This window comes from Lissotriton vulgaris, unplaced genomic scaffold (genome assembly GCF_964263255.1).
Source record: "Lissotriton vulgaris unplaced genomic scaffold, aLisVul1.2 SCAFFOLD_863, whole genome shotgun sequence".
Taxonomy (NCBI): Eukaryota; Metazoa; Chordata; class Amphibia; order Caudata; family Salamandridae; genus Lissotriton; species Lissotriton vulgaris.
Window position 1 is genome coordinate 625,710 of NW_028253842.1, and position 21,483 is coordinate 647,192.

Genomic DNA, 21,483 nt, shown 5'->3' on the forward strand with positions numbered 1-21,483 from the left:
TAAAGTGCGCAGTGGTGCGTACCGCGGGAGGAGATTAGTGAGATCTTCTGACCCTTTCCCATATAGGGATTTGTGGACCAGGCAGAGGGCCTTAAATTGAATTCTGCGCCTGGCTGGGAGCCAGTGAAATTCTCGTATGGCTTGAGATGTAGGGTGCCGTTTCAGAAGATTCATTAGGACTCTTGCAGCCGCGTTTAGAATGGACTGTAGCTTGGCCAGCTGTTTTTCGCCTGTGCCTAGGTACAGCGCATTGCAATAATCCACCCTTGATGTTGTTAGGGCTCCCACCACCGTTTTCCTTAGGGTGAGCGGAATATACGGTAAGATTTTCCTGAGCACCTGATGGTGTAGGAACAGGCCGATGTTACCTGATTTATTTGCGCTGTGCAAGAGAGATCTTTGTCAATCAGAAAACCGAGGTTTCTGACCTTTCCAGCATGAACAGGGCATGTACCAGCCTCTGGAGGCCACCAAAGTTGGTTCCAGATAGATGGTTTTTGGCCAAACTCTATCACTTCTGTTTTTTCGGTGTTGAGTTTTAACCCCTTCGCTGCGGCGGCTATTCCGCCGCAGCGCTAAGGGGGCGGGGCGGCCGCGCGGCGGTTCTGTGCTTGTGACGGAACCGCTCCGTCACGGATGAGCTGTGCTTGTGACGAAATAATGGGCGGGCGGGTTCGTGACGGAACCGTTCAGTCACAAACCCGCCCGCCCATTATTTCGTCAGCGCAGGCGCGGCGAGCGGGCCGTGAGGGAACCGTTCCGTCACAAGCACAGCTCACCCGAGGCTTGTGATGGAACGGTTCCGTCACAAGCATGCAAGGGGTTAAAAAATTGTGACTCATCCAATTTTTAACATCTAAGAGACAGTTTCTGAAGTGTTCTGCTGTGGCTTCCGCCGTTTGGGAGAGTGACACTACTATTTGCGTGTCGTCGGCATACGACACTAAGTGCAGCCCATGTGATTTTATTAGTGCAGCTAGTGGAGTTACATACTAATTAAATAGTGTCGGCGAGAGTGCTGAGCCTTGGGGTACACCACCAGGGAGGGAGAACTCATCAGATTGGAGACCTCCCCAGTGGATTAGCTGGATTCGAGCATCTAGGAAGGACGTAAGAAGGGTTAGAGCAGTGCCTGTGATTCCCAGAGTCCTCAGTCGGCTCAATAGGACCTCGTGATTCACGGTGTCGAACGCCGCTGTTAAGTCCAATAGGATCAGGGTCGCTCTACCACCTCCATCCATTGTCCTACTGATATCCTCTGTTGCCATAATTAAAACGGATTCCGTGGAATGGCCGAAACCCATGTTGTGAGGAGTCTAGCAGATTATTCTGGTCTATATACCTCATTAGTTCCTGATTCATGGCTTTTTCTAGAATATTAGCAGGTAGAGGAAGGTATGATATCGGCCGGTAGTGCTTAGGTTCCTTAGGATCCAAGGTCTCTTTTTTGAGGATGGGTCTGATGCAGGCTTTCTTCCAGCTGCGAGGAAATGTACCTGAGCTAGTGACCTCTTTAAGCAGAGGGGTCAGAGCTGCTCTTATTGTCTCAGGAATTAGATGTAATATATAAGGAGGGCACGGGTCAGGTGGTGAACCAGATTTAGTCTGGGTTAGCAGGTTAGTGACCTGTGTTTCCTCTAGAGGTGTGAACTGAGAGAAATTGGTTACGTCTGGTGTTGAGTTTTCTATATGGGTGACGGATGTTCCTGCAGCTGAGATATGAAGGTCATCATAGACCGTCTGGACCTTTTGTTGGAAGAATATTGCTATATCCTCTACAAAGTTCTGATCTGGCACAAAGGCGGTGTCGCGGGGGCTCTTTGCTAGATGTGCAACCGTTTTGAATAATTCCCTAGAGGAATTTGAGGCCTCTTGAATTTTTTTGGTGAAAAAGACCGATTTGGCCTGTGCTATCGCTATCTTATATTCATGTAGAGTTTTGGTGTATTCTGTCCTGTTATGCTGGCTATAGTCAGAGCGCCAGATCCACTCATAGCGTCGGCATTTGAGTTTTATTAGTGTTACGTCTGGAGTATACCATTGGGCGGTGGCTGATCATCTTCTGGGTTTTTTGGTTTCCACTGGGGCCAGCTTATCCATTTCTTGGCTGATCCAGGTATTGAAATAGTTCGCTCCGATTTCGCTGTTGTAAATTTCGGGTAATGGAAGGTTTCTAGATAGCGTGTTGGCTAGTTGGTTGGCTTGGAGCTTCTTCCAGGGCCGTGTTATTACTGGTTGCGAGAGATCTCTGCGTCGGATAATAGAGAGATTTGTATGTAAGTTAAAGAAAATGGCTGCATGGTCAGACCAGGGAACTGACAGAATCGATGTTATGTTTAAGGGATGGTTATTAGTAAAAATACCATCAAGTGTGTGTCCAGCTGTGTGTGTGGGTTTGGAAACGTTCTGGTTCATCCCGAAGCTGTGAAAATTGTCAATTAGAGTGGCCGCCTCGGTATCTTTATTATCCTCTAGGTGGAAATTAAAGTCACCCAATATTGTGAAAGTGGGTGCATCTGAGGTAGATTCCAGAAAGTTGAGAAGTGCTTTAATGAAGGGGGCTCTGGTCCTGGGGGACCTGTAAACCAGTATTCTTGCGAATACTGTTTGATTTCTGTCTTTAACGTTAAAGATCATGGTTTCTGCCTCCAAACCTTGTTGTGGGAGAATGGTTAATTTAAAGTGGGAACGTTAAAGACAGAAATCATTGAGCCCATCCTGTTGGCATATCCCACCAAGTAGCCGTTCGGAACTGCTATATTCCAATCCGGCCCAGAGGTTTCAGACGCCCATGTTTCCGTAAGGAAAACAAGGTCAGCAGAGTTGTCCGTTATTAGTGCTTCAAGCTCATATTTACGTTAGCCATGGATCTTACATTTATAAGTATGATCTTTAGGGTTTTGCAATTGCGGTCAGGTTGACCATCTGTGTGGTGGATGGGTCTATTTGTGAAAAGTGGGTGGTTAGACGCATTATTGGGCTTACTTTCGCCCCTATTCGGACGCTGCTGATCATGAAAGAGGGTTGAGGCTACGCTGAGTAACCGGAACCCACCGGCCGCACAATTGGGGGTATTAAGAATACCATTATTGTGCAGGATGGTCGGATGCTTACAGGTCATTGGCTCTAGTTGGAGCAAGTCATCTTTAGCATAGCCGTTTCTAGCAATTAGGGCATGGGTTTGGGCACTGGGCGCGGGTCCGGCGCGGACGGGCGCAGACGGGCTTGCCTTTGGCGCGCCCCCGCTGCGCTTCCAGCCGAGCATTGGGCTAAATAGGTTCTTGCCCGGATGTTGAGTCAGCTAGAGCGCGTCCCCAGCAGTCCCCACCAGTCCTAAGATGGCGGCTGTGTGGAGTGGGAGGCCCGAGAATGCCCTTGTTTCCCTCCGCAACAAACGGGACTTCCCGCAGCGGAACAGGGAATAGGGGTGTTAAGGTAGGTTCAAACAATTTTTAAGTCAATTGTGCAAACACAGCAATAAAGTTAAAATACACCAGCTATCTAATAAAAAACGTAGTAATCGCGATTTTTTAAAAAGGGCAAGGTTTATCCTAGAAGCAACAATGATTCTAGGCTAAGCCCGCGACAGGTCAATTTCGTGCGCTAGTCGCTCTGTAGTGCTTCCTTCTATATCCATGATTTTTATAAACCCTTCCCCCACATAAAGCAAGTATTTGAAATGCAATAGGTCTGGCATTTGCGAGAGTTTAAGCTATTGGCATTGTAAACGACACTGCCTTTTATTTATGTGTTGTTCTTTAAAACATAAATAAAAGGCATTGTCTTTACAATGGCAATAGCTTAAACTCTCGCAAATGCCAGACCTATTGCATTGCTAATGCTTGTAAAAGCGCCCCTTGCCGCACTTTAACGGTGGCTGCGCCCATGTCTTGAGACGCGGTTTGTCTAAAGAAAGGTGCAAGGTGTTAAGTGAAAGAGCGGTATGGGGTGCTTATGCAAAAAAAGCATTTGTTTGTCAAGTTGAGAAACATGTTTTTTTTTGTAAAAGCGCCCCATGCTGCACTTTCACTTTTATGGTGGCCACGCACCTTTATTTAGACACAGCTCATCTATAGAAAGGTGCGCTGTATGGGGCGCTTTTACAAAAAAAGCATCCGTTTGTGAAGTTGGCCCAATAAAAATTTAAAAGTGGGCGCTGTGCAGAAACTGTAGCGCAGCGCCCAGAGGCAAAGCCGGCACCCTTGCAGGAAAACACTTTGTGCGTGTAATAAGGGGGCAATCATTAAAGAAAATAGTGCTCACAGACTGTAAATAAAACACACTGTGTAACAAAAGTAAAAAGTCCATTCTTTATGGAAGGTTATAAATGAAGACAAGGAGTCACTAAGGAGGCACTACTAAGCCTATTTATGAATCAAAAGCAACCATTTAGAAACAACAGTAACTGGAGCCAATTGAAAAGATGGGCGAAGTTTCAAGTCCAAACCTGAATACAGCATGCCTCACAGAGCAGCACATGCGCTGCCCAGGCTCGAAAAAAAATTCACATCTATAATCCTCCTTTTATTGGCCCTGCACTGCTACATGTGCTGCCACCAAATGTTCCTGTGCAACCTGCCTCCTAATATCAGAATGCCGCACAGCCGGGAGAAAAAGACTGCTGCTTAAAACTGGAACTTTAAATATCAGGGGGGTGACCCTGTGTTCCTCAGAACCTGGGTATCCTAAAACCGAAACAGTTTTGTCTGATAGACGTAGCACTTGCTACTGTGTTCCAAAATGAGTGGCTACAGTCGCTTACTTGATTAACCCTTTCGCTGCGGCGGCTATTCCGCCGCAGCGCTAAGTGGGTGGGGCGGCCGCATGCTGGTGACAGAACCGCTCCGTCACCAGCCGCGGTTGAGCTGTGCTGGTGACGGAGCGGTTCCGTCATGACCCGCCCGCTCATTAAAACTGCCGCGCAGGCGCGAAATCAGCGCCGCGCAGGCGCGGCGGCCAGGCCATGACGGAACCGCACCGTCATCAGCACAACCCAACCGTAGCTGATGACGGAGCGGTTCCGTCATCAGCAAGGGAGGGGTTGAATCACATAAAAAAAGAAAGAAGCAAAAGAAATGTGTAGGTCCGAACAACTGGGCTAATAAGTGAATAGTGTATATTTAGTTGTTAAATGATATCAACTCATAAACTCAAACATTGAGGTGCTCTATAAGTGATAGGTGAAAAAAGTGCTCGTGTAGTACATCAAAAAAGTGACTACACTTACATAAGAACAACTAAAAAATATTGATAAACCTATCTAATATGTTCAAATCTGCAATGTCTTATTGGTGGACTAAATTCATCTGTCAACAGCTGCCCCAAAAACGGAGTTTTGTACAGGCGGGAATATGGAACAGTCGACATTTTGGCCCTCCTAGGAAGCATGTGCTTCAGCGCCCTCCCATCCCAGTGCCCCCACCCTTCCGGCCAATCGGGGAAACGCCCAGTCCGACGCCAGGCGGTATTAATGGGACAGGCTCATTTGGTGCATGCCGAAAAAGTACAGCACATTTTGCAATTCACGAGGATGGGGTGATTTCAGAGTCTGTGTACTCAACCAGGGACAGCAGTCGTCTTCCTCGTCTTCTTTCGCATGTGTGGTGGCCATGGTGTTTTGATTACCCTTTCTTTTATCCTGTGTGGCTCATAAGGGGCAGAAATGTTTTTTCCTGTCCAGCCGCCACGGTATGCCTTTGGAACGGTGGGTGTTGTACATCGTTCAACAAGGTTACTCCCTCCCCTTCACATCTACTCCCTCTCAGATCTCATCTGTTTTTGCTTACACCTCGGTGGATGATGCCACCATGCTTGTGCAGGAAGTTCAGTAGTTACTGACCAAAGTGGGCATAAAGTGGATTCCAGAGGTGAAGAAGGGTGAGAGGTGCAGCTCCTATTATTTTTTGGGTGACCAAAAAAGATGGAGGCCTCAGGCTGATTCTAGACATTTGACTTATGAACGCTTTAAGTTGAAGGACAGGTTCAAGATGTTCATTTTGGCTCAGGTTCTTTCTGTTGTGGATCCTGGAGACTGGATGGTGTCCTTGGACATGTACTTTCATGTGTCCCGTCCTGCAGTTCCATAGACACTTCCTACTGTACATGATGGAGCCCAGTGCACTCCCAGTTTGCCATTCTAACTTTTTGACCTCACCTCTGCCCTTCTGGTATTTACGAACGGGATGGTCTTGTGCCCACCCTCGCAGGGGGGGTATATGTGTATTCCTATACCTTACTGGCTCCTGAAGGTGGGCTCACCAGTCAGTGGTGAGCTTCCGTCAGACAACGGTCACCCCTCTGTCATCTCTGGGTTTTCCATCAGCAAATCGAAATTCCAGCTGAAGCCTACCCAGAGGATTTGCTCCATAGGGGACATCCTGGACACAGTAGTGTTCAAGGCCTTTCTACCCTTGCAGTGGATCTGGGACAGTCATGATATGATCCTAATATTTAACTGGCACTGCTGGGTTCTGGCGCAGATGCTTTTGAGGCTTTGCGACACTTGTCCTCATGCATTCTGATGGTTCCATGTATCTTTTAGCAGGTACTTGCCTTGCAGCGAAACAACCAACTGCTATGGGCAAACCACTGGGACTGCTTTTCAGACAACTCTTCCTTTCAAAAGGGCATCAAACGTTCCTCCCACTTATCAAGGGAGAGCTGATTTAGGCTTAAACTAACAACTAGCCATGTGGTACTGCAACAAGCAAGACATGGTGGGGTTGCCGATACTATGCAATAGGCACTACACCACTGGAAATGGCTGGACTTTCAAGAAATCTCCCTAACGCCAAACCATTTATTGGGCTCGCTGAAATCGGAGCGGATGCGTTCAGCAGATATCAGCTGGCAGAGGTGGCTCAAGGCATTTTCTCCCCAGAGGCGTGCCTTGGTAGATTCTTTTCACCACCACACCGAAATTAAACACTGGAGTATCCTCCAGGAGTCTTCAGTGGCAGTATGCTGAGGGTTGCAAGCCTCCAGTACTCCTTCAGACCTCTGCCTCGAGTTCTGATCTACAACTGGGTTCCGGTAATCCTGAAAGCTCTGAATTGGACTAGGAGAGTGTGGTACCCAGATGTGTTTAGCTCCTCCTTCCAATCTGGCTACCAGTTTAGGTTGCTCACCTCTCTCAGCAACTGGGATGGCTCTGTACCTAAGTCTCCACACCTACATCTCTATGCATAGAAATGAACCGCACCAAATGAGCACATTTGATTTATCTTTTCGAGTAGTGTATGTAATTCTTGCCACTAGGCACCCATCCACCAAAACTATTGCGGTTGTTGGATGAAGTTTGTGGCCTGATGCAAAGATTGTCAAATTGACCCTCTTCAAGCTACACTGTTGGGATGTTTTGTTATTTGTTATATTGCTGGCCCAGTTAGGGCTTTGAGTGGGATGAAAAAACTGGGGGGTTGGAGGCGCCTCAAAGGGGTGTGGCCAATGCAATTATGGGCGTGGCTTAAAATACATACTCTAAATATCTGTTCTTAGCATAGTGTGTTGCCCGACTTGTATTCTGCTGTTTCTGTCATTGCATCTAGATATAGGACACAACAAGTAACATCATACCCACAAGTCAGGACTATTGCCTTTGCCAATGGTTGTTAGTTACATAAGGTAAATAAGCAGCAGCTATGGCTCGTTGTATATAATATTGAAAAAGCTTCCACTTAACACCTTAGCTGCGTGTAAACATTTCTCCCCAGTGCTGCGCTGTCCATTAGAACTAGTGCTGAATGGACGTTCAATGGTCGTGCGCAGCACTGGGGAGGTAGCGCTGCTGACGACCATTGGCCGTCAGCAGCACTTAAGGGGTTAAAGGCCTGGTGACACCACAACAATGATGCTGCTCCAGAGTTTTCAAAAAGAGATGGGATATCCAGAGAGAAAATGACTCTTTAACCCCTTTATCGCGGTGTAGAATCCGCTGCAGTGTGGAGGTTTCCGTGCCCGGGCAGGGCCGCGTCGGCCAGCGGACGTGCGCAGCACTCCGAAGGTAGTGCTCGCGACGGCCGCTGGCCGACGCCAGCGCGCAACGGGTTAAAGTATTTCCCTTCCCCCTACAAGGCTCACCTGGCATGACGTCATACCGTAACTTCTCCACTAGTGAGAAGTGAGCAGTCTATCTCTTTTCATGCTGGCAAGGGGGAGAGACTAGGTTTTACTGACTGGGCTGAAAGAGAATTCTTAGCTTACATCGAGCAAACAAAAATAGCAACAGGTGGATGTTCAATTTTTTTGGCTTTGTCAGTGCTAAGTTGGGAAAGGCGATCCTAGGAGCTATCCATACTATGGCCTTGCCAAAGTAATCCACATGAAGGCCTTCGGGCCCATTTCAGCAGAGCTCAGACTGTCACAACAGTGTTGGCAAGATGTTTCTGGTATTGGACATCTGCCAGGTTGCTACTTCGGTATGCATAAACACCTTCACCAGGCGTTACTGTCTCAACAATCAAGTACTCTGAGGGCCCATTTCACCCACTTGAGCCTGGTGTGAGTTTAAACCTCCGACTATCCACCTTTTGGGAGGTCCTATTTTGGTACTTATTCAGTAGATGAGAATGCTGCATTTATAAGAATGAAGCAAAGCTTTTAATGGTGAGTATTGTATCTGCATATTCCTCACTGTCCTCCCCATTCGGAGTGGATTTTTGAGGTTCGAACAAGGTTCCTGTTAGATTTTGCACACTGTCTTTCTTCCAATTTGTCACAGGTTGTCTGCGCCTGAGAAAGCGGAAGAGTTCAAATGTAAACTGATGTTATCGCCAGATGGCGGTGCCTATGTACGACTTTGTGCCGTCACTTCCATAGGTGGAGTGCTATGGCACCACCTGCTTGCACTTTGGAGCATTAGCTATAAAAAATGTCTCAATCTTGTCTGGCTCCTGGATAATTTAGAAGATGATGAATCTGCAATTAGATGCGTTATTCACCCGAAGCAGTATTACCAAAGGTAGGTAACTTGTTAAATAGTCCATTAAGCCACCAGAACCAATATTACCTGGCCCAAGCTCCTTAACCACTCTTTATGAGAAAAGAGCTCTGACTCAGGTCGGTTGCATTGTGTACCGATTCAGTATATCTGGGTCTCAATGCATTCCTTTGCCTGGCCTTATTGTGTAGATGGGCAGGGCAGAATACAATCCCAATTCGATAGCACTATACTTTAAAATATTATTGTGTGGTTCATTGGTATCTCAAACCTCAGTCAAAATTTCACCCAGGCCTTCCTTAGAAAAAGCTACTTTTGGTGACGTACTTTCTGATGGATGTGACCGCTCTTGCAGGTTGTGTGGCACTCTCTCCTCCCCTCCTGAGGTTTGTTCTTCATGAAGCAATTTTTCTTTGGCTCTGTCCTTAGTGTCTTAGATTCTGTGACGGTGTGGAAAAACAAGCAACACTTATGTCGCAGACCACAGTGGCACCGTGTACAGGGCCCATCACTTCCGGTGTTCCTGACTCCACACAGGACGTTGTACAGCGCAGACAAAGTGGTACAGCTGACAAATGTCGAGTCCAAAGTAGCACCTTGAGATGAGGTTCATGCAAAGACTCTGCTTGAACTGCCATATCCATCAGAAAGCACTAAAGGTACGATTGTAGTTCCAGATGCTTTGCAAGCTTCACAGAAGACTTGTGGTCTCTTTTATCTGAGCGTATGCTTGCCCTAACGTAAGAATGGTCAAGTCGAGGCCTCTTTTCTAGTCATGACAGTCATATTATTTTTGCCTCACGTCGACGCACCATCCATATGCATACCATATCAAAATCTTCTGTGGTTTCATGTTTCAGTAATTCTGCAGCTGTAGTTCACCAACAGAATCCCATCACTACAGTGTACCTCTGCTTTGGACTGCCCGGCAGCTGTATACAGAAACAGCCGCTTGTTCCAGTGCTCCCGAAGGACCGCACAAGCAGCGGCCTTTCTTGCATCCCTCAAACCTCTGTACCTGGAGGCCACGCCTGAGGCATCCCTCAGTTGATGTGAACATGTAACTGGTGAAAAGCTCACGCATGAGCCACAACAGCGCGACGGTCCCAATAGAGGGATGGATTACGCATTATTTTGCGGAGAACGCTGGAATGACTGCAATGAGGGCGGTGGAATGAGACGCCTTTAAGGTGGTTGTCAGAGGGCTCTGCATAGGGAAGCATGCAGTAGTGCGGAAGGTACTTTTAACCGACTTATAAAACGCTGATAAGGCGTTGAGGAAGGCAGAGCTGGCGCGACCCGGCCACCCGGACCTTCAGGAACAAGTCTGCGCAGCGAAGGAAGCAGTAGCAGTAGAAGTGGAGCGCTTACGTAGTTTTGATTATAGAGCGTACACGGTGAGAGCCCACGCTGAGGGTGACAGAGCTGGACCTCTGTTGGCTTGGCTGGCAAATCCCCTGAAAAGAAGCTCCCCTATAGTGGCCCTGGACACGGCGGAAGGGGGGGTAGTCCACATCCAAAATGAGATTCTGCAGTGCTTTACGAACTACTATGAAGCTTTGTATAAGAGCAGGCTGACGACCAAAGGCCGGAACGCAGACACTTTTCTCAGTGACTTACAACTACCGGGCCTGGACCAGGAGCAGGCGAAAGCCTTGGGAAAGGACATAGAGTTAGGGGAAATAAGAGGAGCAATAAAACGTATGGCCCAAAACAAGACCCCAGGGCTAGATGGGCTGCCCAAAAAATTCTATGTGAAATACGTGGATCTACTGGCGCCGAGACTCCAAGAGGTCTACAGAGAAGCGAGGGAATCAGGACAGTTGCCACAATCAATGCGGGAAGCATTGATAATACCGCTGCTGAAGCCGGGAAGAGAGAGCAGGGATGCAGCCTCTTACAGGCCACTGTCGATGCTGACAGCAGACTACAAAATTCTGAGTAGCATACTGGTGACCCGATTGTTACACCACATGACAGCACTAGTCCATGAAGACCAAGCTGGCTTCATACCAACGCGAAACACAACTACAAACATCCGGTGACTGGTGCGACTGCTAGGAGAGGACGACTTGGGGGCACAACAGCCAGTAATACTTTCGGTAGACATCGAAAAAGCCTTTGATAGTCTGGAATGGGACTATTTATATACTGTATTAGGATTCGTCGGGTTAGGGGACCGTTACCTACAATGGACTAAGGCATTGTATACGTCGGCGGTGGCCCGGGTGAGAATAACAGCCAGTAATACTTTCGGTAGACATCGAAAAAGCCTTTGATAGTCTGGAATGGGACTATTTATATACTGTATTAGGATTCTTCGGGTTAGGGGACCGTTACCTACAATGGACTAAGGCATTGTATACGTCGGCGGTGGCCCGGTTGAAAATAGGCACGCTGGTCTCCTCACAGTACCCTGTGGAGCGGGGTAGGAGACAGGGATGCTCGCTATCCCTGCTACTTTTTGCCCTGGCAGTGGAACCATTAGCAGTGGCGATGAGAACGGGTGCCCACTATGGGGGGCTGAAAGGCAGGAATGGTCAAAATTATATATCAATGTATGCGGACGACCTGTTGCTCTTTCTGGAAAATGCCGACGGAGCATTGACAGGGGCGGAGGGAGTGCTTTCGGCTTTTGGGGAGGTCTCTGGACTGAGAGTGAACTGGTCCAAACGTGCTTATTCCCAGCGCGACAAGGAGAGCCGCAGCCTACCCAGCTGCGAGCGGTGCGGTGGGAGCCCAGCTGCCTGAAGTACCTGGGAGTGCACATTTACCACCGGGCGGAGAACCTGTTGGAAGGCAATATTGGCCGAGGGATACGGGCATTGAAGGGCAGCATGGCCTTCTGGGCTACCCTCCCACTATAAATGACAGGCCGCACAGCATTGCTCAAAATGATAGCGCTCCCTAGGTTTCTTTATTACTTTAGGACACTACCAGTGTGGATACCCGGCGCAATGTTGAAATTACTCAAATCAATGGTGGTGGCCTTCCTCTGGGGCACGGGACGTCGTAGAGTGGCACTGACGACACTTATGAGGCCGAAGGTTGAGGGAGGGTTAGCGGTCCCAGACTTCGAGCTGTACTACTTGGCGGTCTAGCTGCAGGTGCTTACGCAAGAAATCGCGAGACAATTCAGGGGGCCGGATCTGGAGAGAACGGGAGGCATCCCTCGCCACGTCCTCTCGTTCATAGCACTGCAGCAGAAACTGGATCTTAGAGCATTGACCTTAGAAGAGAAAACACTAAGGCTCTGCTGGAACCGTTCTCAGCGGAGGGCGAATATAATGCGCCCATATGCACCTGAGATCCCCCTGGGGATGGTGACTGCATTGCCGCACGGAGGTGACTGGTCGCAACTGCAGCGCTGGGAAGAAGCGGGAATCCAAATGCTGGGGGACCTTTATGACGATGGGACTTTGTTGCCCTATCAGGCCCTACAGGAAAGATATGATTTACCGAGGGGGGGGGATTCCTGCTGCAGGCGGCGTTGACCAGAGCGATACAAGCATATTGGCGGACTGGCTTGGCGGAACCGGAAACATCGTTAGCCTGCCAATACGTCATGATGGCGGCGGGAACTTTCAAAGCGGTCACATGCCTGTACTCTAGGATGCTGAACGAAAAGCTACCACCTTTGGACACACTAAAAGCAAAATGGGATCTGGACCTGGGGAAAGACATACCTCAAGGGGCATGGGCGCAGGTAGTGCGAATGGCCTGGAAAAGTACGCGAAACGCTCGGTTTCAGCACGTACACTTCTATATCCTACACAGAGCATACCTCACACCACAGAAAATTGGGAAGTACTTCAAGGTAGTGGACACAGCGTGCCCTAGATGCACGAGAGCGGGGGCGGACCTGGCGCATATGCTGTGGATTTGCCCAGTGTTAGGCCCATACTGGAAGGAGGTGGGGGATACCCTGAATGCGGTGACAGACCGACAACTGAAGTTCGATATGGCCATTAGTGTATTACACTGGTTCCCCCACATGGCTAAAAACAAGATCACGAGTAAGTTTGTGGACATGGGGCTCATATTGGCAAAAAGAGAGATCACGAGGCACTGGAAGGCAGCGGCGGGCCCCAACAGCAACAGGTGGTCGAGTGAGCTCCTGAAGTGGGCCAGCAGTGAGAGCACACTACGATACCAGCAGGCGCGCAGGCAAAACAATGAGAGAGGGCTAGAAACAGCGGCGGCCTGGGAGGCACTAGTAATCACCCCTGTACGCGAACACTGAGAGCACATTACGATCGCAGGCGCCAGTGATGAGGTTTGAGGAGGTGGGGAAGGGGGACGGGGGACTGAAGGGAGTTAACAGAGGGATTGTTTTTGGAACTTAGATTAAAATGTACATAGATTGTAAGAGTTGATGTATCTCACGGTATGACACCTGGGGACTGAGATAGGATAAGTAATATAATGCTCAATGTTTGCCTTGTGAAAAAAACCAATAAACTACGTCGTTTTAAAAAAAAAATGAGCCACAACAGCTCGTTGTAGCTGCCAATGTAGTTAATAAAGCATCTGCAGCTGTTCATGCTGCTTTTTCGGGTCAGTACTGTCTTTGTGCACATTTTACCGCCTGGAAACATGTGCAATCCTGTCCCCATTCTTGGTTGCTTTCACGCTGGAACTGTGGCACAGTGGAACAGACATCACGATTAAATATATGGGATTAAAATGGGAACACCCAATCATAAACATACTATGTTTGCAGGCGATATTCTGCTCTCCCTTATTGACACCAAAAAGCCAGTAATTGTTTTAATGGGCGAACTTGGGGAGTGTCAGCAAATATTAAGCTTTAAAAACGAATCTGAGCAAATCCGAAAGATTGGCGATCTCGGTTTCAGAAGGTGATGCTTGAGAATTGGCGAAAATAGGTCCCCACAAATAGGCTTAGGCCTTACTTAGACACCTAGGTGTAGACACTTTACAAACATCAGCTATAACTTAAAATATAAATCTTAGGATACTGACCAGAGCAGTGAAGGCTGAGCTGGAAAAATAAGGCACTGTCGTAGCAAACGAGCTTCGGCATAACAAATAAGTCTTGCCTATGTGAGATATATTGGCTTATCTCATTTTTTTTGCTATGTTGCAAACTGCTGAATGTAATGTAGAAAAGCTGTATGGCACACCCAGCAGTATCCGTGTTCTACTGTTTTGAAAAAAATGTAAGTTATGCTTCAATTAAGCTAGTGCCTCTGTATAATACGGCTAAAAACATTGACAAAGCCAAGAGATCTCACATAGGCAAGCCCTGTTGACTTTGCCATTGCTTGGTATGGAATGCTGTGTAGTAAGTTATAAGTATTCATGTAATGTTTACAGTGACAGAAGTGCTAATGTTATAGCATGAAAAAGGCCCTTGCCAAGGTGCTAGTGTGTCGCATCGCCGATAACTTATCAGTGTAGAGAAGAGTTTGATAGATATGTTCGCACCTTCTGGTTTTATTATGCCTCAGTGGGACTTTAATTTGGATCTCACCTTTCTAATAAGGGCTCCATGTGAACCTCTGCACAATTGCACCCTCCGGCTGCTTACTATCAAAACGGCGTTTTTAGTTCCAATTACATCGGCCATGAAGATGAGAAAATTGCAGGTTCTGCAACAGGACCATCTTGCCTTCAGGAAGCAACTCAAGACCTGGTTGTTCGAGCAGTAGCGACCCCCCCCCCTCTCACATATGTCTTGGCTGCAAGGTAGGAGAAGGATCTTCCTCCAGCGTTGGCTTTGCGAATACGTGGGACGGTGGCGAGGGCGAGGCTGGCGGAGCGGAGCTGGCGGGTAGGCGTGTAGAATAGGAGGTGGTTTTTGAGGTACCTGGGGCCCGCATCGTGGAGAGCCTTGTGTGCGTGGGTTAGGAGTCGGAATGTGATTCTCTTGCTGACGGGAAGCCAGTGCAGATTCTTCAGATGGGCAGAGATGTGGCTGTAGCGGGGGTGTCCAAGATGAATCTTGCCGAGGCGTTCTGGTTGCACTGTAGTCTTTTCTGGAGCTTGGCTGTGGTTCCGTCGTAGAGGGTGTTTCCGTAGTCCAGGCGGCTGATGACGAGGGCCTGGGTGACCGTCTTCCTGGTTGCGGTGGGGATCCATCTGAAGATTTTTCGGAGCATGCGCAGGGTGTTGAAACAGGACGATGAGACGGCGTTGACTTGCTTGGTCATCGTGAGGGAGGAATCAAGGATGAATCCCAGGTTGCGAGCATGGTCCGTTGGTTTGGGTGCGGTGCCCAGGGCCGGTGGCCACCAGGAGTCGTCCCAGGCGGAGGGCGAGGGTCCGAGGATGAGGACTTCCGTTTTGTCAGACTTCAGCTTCAGCTGGCTGAGCTTCATCCATTCTGCGACGTCCTTCATTCCTTCCTGGAGGCTGGCTCTGGCGGTGGCGGTGTCTTTGGTGAGGGAGAGTATCAGCTGTGTGCCGTCGGCGTAGGAGATGATGTTGAGGTTGTGTTTGCGTGCGATGGCTGCGCGGGGGCTCATGTAGACGTTGAAGAGGATGGGGCTGAGCGAGGATCCTTGAGGGACGCCGCAGATTACTTCGGTAGCTGCTGACCGGCACGGGGGGAGGCGGACTCTCTGGGTTCTACCAGCGAGGAACGAGATGATCCATTCTAAGGCCGCGCCTTGGATTCCGGTGTCGCTGAGGCGTATCAGGGTGCGGTGACATACCGTGTCGAAGGCTACTGAGAGGTCCAGGATGGGTGCCGTGGTTTCCCCGTTGTCGAGCATAGATCTGATGTCGTCGGTGGCTGCGATGAGGGCGGTCTCGGTGCTGTGGTTGGCTCGGAAACCGGGCTGTGACGGGTCGAGGGATCCGTTCGTATTATCTTATTGCGCTGAAGTATCCTTGTATAGCGACGCCTTCTTATAAATCTTTTTCAGTGAGGTAGTCAGTTCTGAGTTTTGTGTCAGAGTCCGTCCTCACGCAGCTGCATCATTCGCTACGTGAGGACGGACTCTGACTCTGACACATTGAACTCAGAACTGACTACCTCACTGAAAAAGATTCATAAGAAGGCGTCGCTATACCTTCGAATGTGTAAAGGAATCCTTGAAAACTAACGAGGACCTCTTCCATAATCCCGTGGCTTCGGAAACGACCAACTTTACAGATTCCGCCACTGCGTTTTTAATCTCTATGGTGCAAACTATTCCATATACCTGGGACACCTGTTGGCTCCCATAAGGATACTTCAGCGCAATACGATAATTCTTGAACCGGTATCAGCGCTAGGAAATTGACTTTATGATCCGGACGCTTGCATGATTGACACATGCGCCTACATGATTGAGGGTACTCAAGATATAAAATCCATGTCCTGAGGATGGTCTCCTACACGAAAGAATAGAGACCGAAACGTCGACTGTGGCTTTATCTACCATTGAATATTTAATTAATTTTGTGTTGGGTAGAGAAGCTTGAGCAATTGATGTAATAAGGGCTGTGTAGATTAATGTATTTACCCTTTTACATCTTTGCTGTTTATCTTGTACCCAACTTTTTAACTTGATTTGAAAAAAAGATTAAATACTCTTTGTTTATATACACCTGTTTTTCAATCTCGTTTTGCTCTCTCCCCTGACTGATTACTAATAAGTAACAGCTTTGAATATATGTCAGTTTTGTTGTTGCATAACCAGCATTAGTGGGTTCAAATCACTAAGCTCACACAATCTCACCCTCTAAGTGATTTCAAAATTCCTGTGTCTATTAAAATCCCTTGAAGGTATCCTCACCCCATCATACTCTTTGCCCAAACCCTTAAGGGTATACTGGGCCGCCCACTATCAATTCTCATAGGCAGCAACGTGGGCATCCCTGCACAGGTTTACAAAGCACTATTGCATGGACAGTTTAGTCCACAGGGATGGCCTTTTTGGCTGCTCTGTCCTGCAGGACTTCCTGGTTTAAACTTGTCCACCGTCCCTCCTCCAAGGATGATATTGCTTGGATATCTATTCACAGGTAAAGAGTCTGTGGCTAGATGTCTCTCTGATGGACAAGTTACCTTCGGTAACACCTTATCTTGTAGAGACATGATCTAGCTGCAGATTCCTTACTGACCCACCTATCCTTCCCGCCCTGCAGACAGGTTTTTATTGTCAGGGGTGTTCCCTTTCAGTGCCCTAGTTGTTCAAAACACACCAATGTCAGTGCACTTCATGGCTCCGCGCTTCTGGCGTGGAAAGTCTTGTATACTGACATCAGTGCGCCGATTTGGTGCCTATATAGGTGATGCGGTCGACTCTGTTACGTGGAGATGCCACCTAACGGCACGCATTGGTATTGCTCAAAGATAAATCTTCCGAATCCAGTCTGATGCCTGGGAAATTCAAAGGTAAGGAATCTGCGGCTAGATTATGTGTCTACCAGATAAGGCATTACCAAACATACGTAGCTTCTCTTTTAGTAATAAAATATCGCAATAATCTGTGTTCAGTGGGTTTCGTAGAGCTTTTGGCCTTTGTGCCACTGCACATGCTGCACCATTCAAATCATGGCCCTCGTGCCTGCAAGGTAATTGCACTTGTGACTTCATATTTATTAGTAAAATATAGCCTTAATCGGTGTTCAGTGGATTTCCTATAGATTTTGGGCCCCGTACCATTGCACCAGCTGCACCATTCAAATCATGGCCCTAATGCCTTCAAGGTAATTGCACTTCTGACTGCTTGTTTAGTAGTGAAATATCGCCACAATCCGTGCTCATTGGGATTCCTAAACCTTTTGACCCCTGTGACATGGCACCTGCTGCACCATTGAAATCCTGACCATAGTGCCTGCAAGTATAAATGAGGAAATTGTTTATATCTAGTAATATATGTGTTCCGAAAAAGGCATAGTTGTAGGCGGAATACATAATTATTGTGTAGCTAAACATAAATACAAAAGCTTTCATAACAAGCATTGGTATAGTCAATAGGTCTCGCCTTTGGGACCTTATAAGTGTTTAGCCATGCAACAGTTGATGTTGTTGCACCAAGGATATTGTACTTCATAACTAAATACTTATAAGGTTCCAAAGGCGAGACCTATTGGCTATGACAATGTTTGTTGTGAAATGCTTCAGCTGCGAAGGGCAGTGGATGGCCTCGCTTGTTAGAAATGAAGCCTGCTGTGTCCTGCGACAGCTGGCCGCAAAGGCAGGAGTGTTTCTAGGCGGATACTTTCCCTGCATCTGCGGGGACAGTATACATCTTGCTTGTGGTCACTTCATTCTCCATTGTAATAAATGCAAGGCTTATATTTTAGAAAAATCAACTCTCACGTTTTAGTGAACCCATGTGCTTTGTCATGGCAGGTTTGTGGCTCAGACCGCAGCATATTCATTGCCAATTCTAGTTTTATTCATACATGGTCAGGAGCAATAGAATTCATGTTTATACATTTCCAGTCTTTAATTTTAGAATCAGTTATTATTATTTTTTTTCGAATGGAAATTTCACTTATTTGGAAAAGTCGAGGGAAAAGTTAATACAACATTTTGCACATTCTCATCAAGAACTGGCTTGGGACAGGCCTCTCGTTAATAATTGTGGCCATGAATAAAATATCAGCACCATACATAGTTCTTCCCTCCTGTTCACGGAATAATCTTTAAGTGGATACAGCACAACACTGTTTATGCTTTTTCTTAGAGCTATGTTTCTCTTTATGATTTTTGTCCTCCCACTCCCCCCTCCAGCTATCGAAGCGTGATCTGCTATTGTGTCACTTTAATGGGCTCAGAGGCTACAATAGCTCTACTAGTTGTGCCTGTGAAGTGTACAATCAAGATTGTACCTGTGTAAGATGGATTCTGATTTGAATACATAAAAACTGAGTTGAGTGTGTTTGAAACATGCTCATTAGAAGCTTTTAGAGCCTGTACTGGACAAGAGAACACCAATTTACACATAATTTCCTTAAATATATACTATGTTTCAGAGTACACAGAATGCACAATTATGCTGCTTTAAAAAAATCTGTCAGGGAAGATAATACGCATGTAAAGAATCATCTTAAATACTTACTGATTTAACACGTGCTTGCAAAATGTGCTAAAATTCACAGCTTTGCTCTTTTTGGGTCGAAAATCGCCTGATTCCTATGTCTTGAGCGCACATATCACCAGAGCTCAGAATATACGGCTCTTATGCCCCGTCTTTAGCTGCACGCATTGCTTAAAATATACAAACTCACAATACATATATGGGGCTCCAACATCTTGAGAACCGTGCTGGAAAGGTTGAAGATGCTACATAGATGTGACTCCACTATACGGCTATTTAATTCAAGCTTGTTCACTCCGTGATATCCACTGAGTGCGTGGTAAACAAGTGGGAGACCCCATCATCTCACTTGGTAATTGTAGCCATGCATGTGCTTGGGAAGTTTGGTTGTTTTGTTTAAAATCGAGTGGTTCATTGCTTCTAGGCTTCCTTCACTCAGTGGTATGCATTGAGCCTTTCACACATGTATAATTGTGCTAATAAACGTAATAAGGACCTTACATTTAGAGCATAGAACAAACGTAGCAGTTTTTTTTTATACTCAACAAAATCGCTTCCCAAGTGAATACCACTCATTTGTCTCAATATCCTAGGAATGAAGCCGTTAAAGTATTCAAACATGCAAGACGTGCGACGGGGTGATGTTTGCAGTAGGAGCATAACACATGGAACTGTTTCTCGGAATCCCAAACTATGATCTACAGTTTAGACAAAGTGCATGAACCTACTAAGCTATTAGACTTGCAGCCTATCCTGTGGATCCTGTGGTCTGCAGGCTCCTGGCAGGCGTTGCTGTGGAGCAGGCACCACCAGTATAACTAGTTAAATTTAAAAAAGCACAAGCATTAGCCACGCGGCAATAATAGTAACGCCGCACGACCGTGAAAGAGAAAGTCATCACGATCGATGTAAAAGCGAAAGTCATCGCGATCATGTGCTAAAGCACGCAAGGGATGCGCGCGCAGCAGCGCATGTGCTTGTGCACGTGAGCATAAGCTGGTGGCCGCTTTGAGAGCACTTACAAAAGCTGCTACTAAATGTCTCTCTGAGCAGCGCATGTGCGCTGACTCAGCGAAACCTAAAAAGTGCCTTTATACTGATCCAACTCTCTAAAACGAGGGGCCACAGATGTCATAAATAAAGCTAAAAGTGAAAAGCAAGCATTGTTATATTGTGTTACAATGTGCCTGGCTCTTTCCTGTGAAAATATCAGTGAATGGCCCATAAAGCAGTGTAAATTCCCCACAATCGCCATATTTTAGGCTGGTGCGGAGTCCAAAATGCGGTTTTGTACTTTGTTCCTAAGAAGGCAATTTCACAAATTAAATGAACTCGCCAGAGAAGAGGATTTTGCAAAAAAAAGCAAATGAATTGTGCAGCTGAAGAACGAGAAACCGTTTGAAATGGCTATGTTTAAAATACATTTTTTTGTTAAAAAGACGCAAGCAGGGACCATGGAAAAAGTAGGATGCATTCCTCTTTCCTATGCTCTCACTTTGAAGTCAGTCGGAAGCAAAATAAACACCAGGCTTCCATGAAAACACAACTTGACATTTGACCTCAGTCTTTGAATGGCCAGAAAATGTAATGAGATAAGAATAACATTTAAAGGCCTGTTTATTACAGAAAACGAGTTAGTGGAAGAATACTGGAAACACGGATTTTGCTTGGGGGAGATACATCTCAAGCTTCAAAGCCGAAAGCAAATAAAGCCAGCAAATGGAAAGACAGAACATCTGTTACAGACCACAAAGCCAATAGCAAGCCCCGGGCACAATGCATCCCCAAGTCAACTTTCTGAAAGTCCTCAAGATGCAATTCGCACGGCGACCTAAATGACTGTCGCCAAAACTCTTGTATGTTTTTTCAAGCTTTGGCACTTTATAGTAAACGGGAACGCATTGCGCACTTACAAACCATATTCATGGATTTCATTTGGCGAGGGCAGAAGGCCAGGTTTGTTAATGAGCACTCCATGCTGCCCACTCAATGAGGAAGGTAGGGGTTCCACAACTTGCTCCGATATTATCAAGCAGGCCGTTTGAGGTACCTGAGAGAGTGGACAAGGCGAGAGAGTAAAAAAGCCTCTGGATAATAAGGGGAGGTTATTTATGGACGATACCATGGACTCCCGGAAATTCACAGCTTTATATTTTGCCTGTCACAAGCGCTACCCTTTGGGTTTGGGACCCTGTGGGAATTCAGTTGAGCCTGACGTAATCCTTCTCCTTTTCACCAATATGTGGAACTAAACATTGGCAGCTCGGAGTAATAGACAACTCTCGGAACTGGAACACTACAGATATATCCAAATATGACATGGAGGCCAGAGCCCCCTAGTCAGAGGAGGAGAGACAAGTGCATTAACTCCATTTAAAAATGATGTATTAAATTACAATAAGAGACATGACATATATTCCCAATCTACACAATTTAACTAGCCATAGTAAAGACAGGAAAACTCCCATTCCTGAATACTTGCGAAAAATAACTAGGAATAGCGCTGGGCGCTAAGTAGTGCAACAAAATACAAACAAGGTC

At 47.0% G+C, this 21,483-nt stretch overlaps 1 protein-coding gene across 1 annotated transcript in view; it reads left to right on the forward strand.

Moving 5' to 3' along the window:
- Positions 1 to 21,483, forward strand: part of GOSR1 (golgi SNAP receptor complex member 1) — a 591,443-nt gene that overhangs the window by 563,875 nt on the left and 6,085 nt on the right. The gene's annotated exons all lie outside the window — the stretch shown is intronic.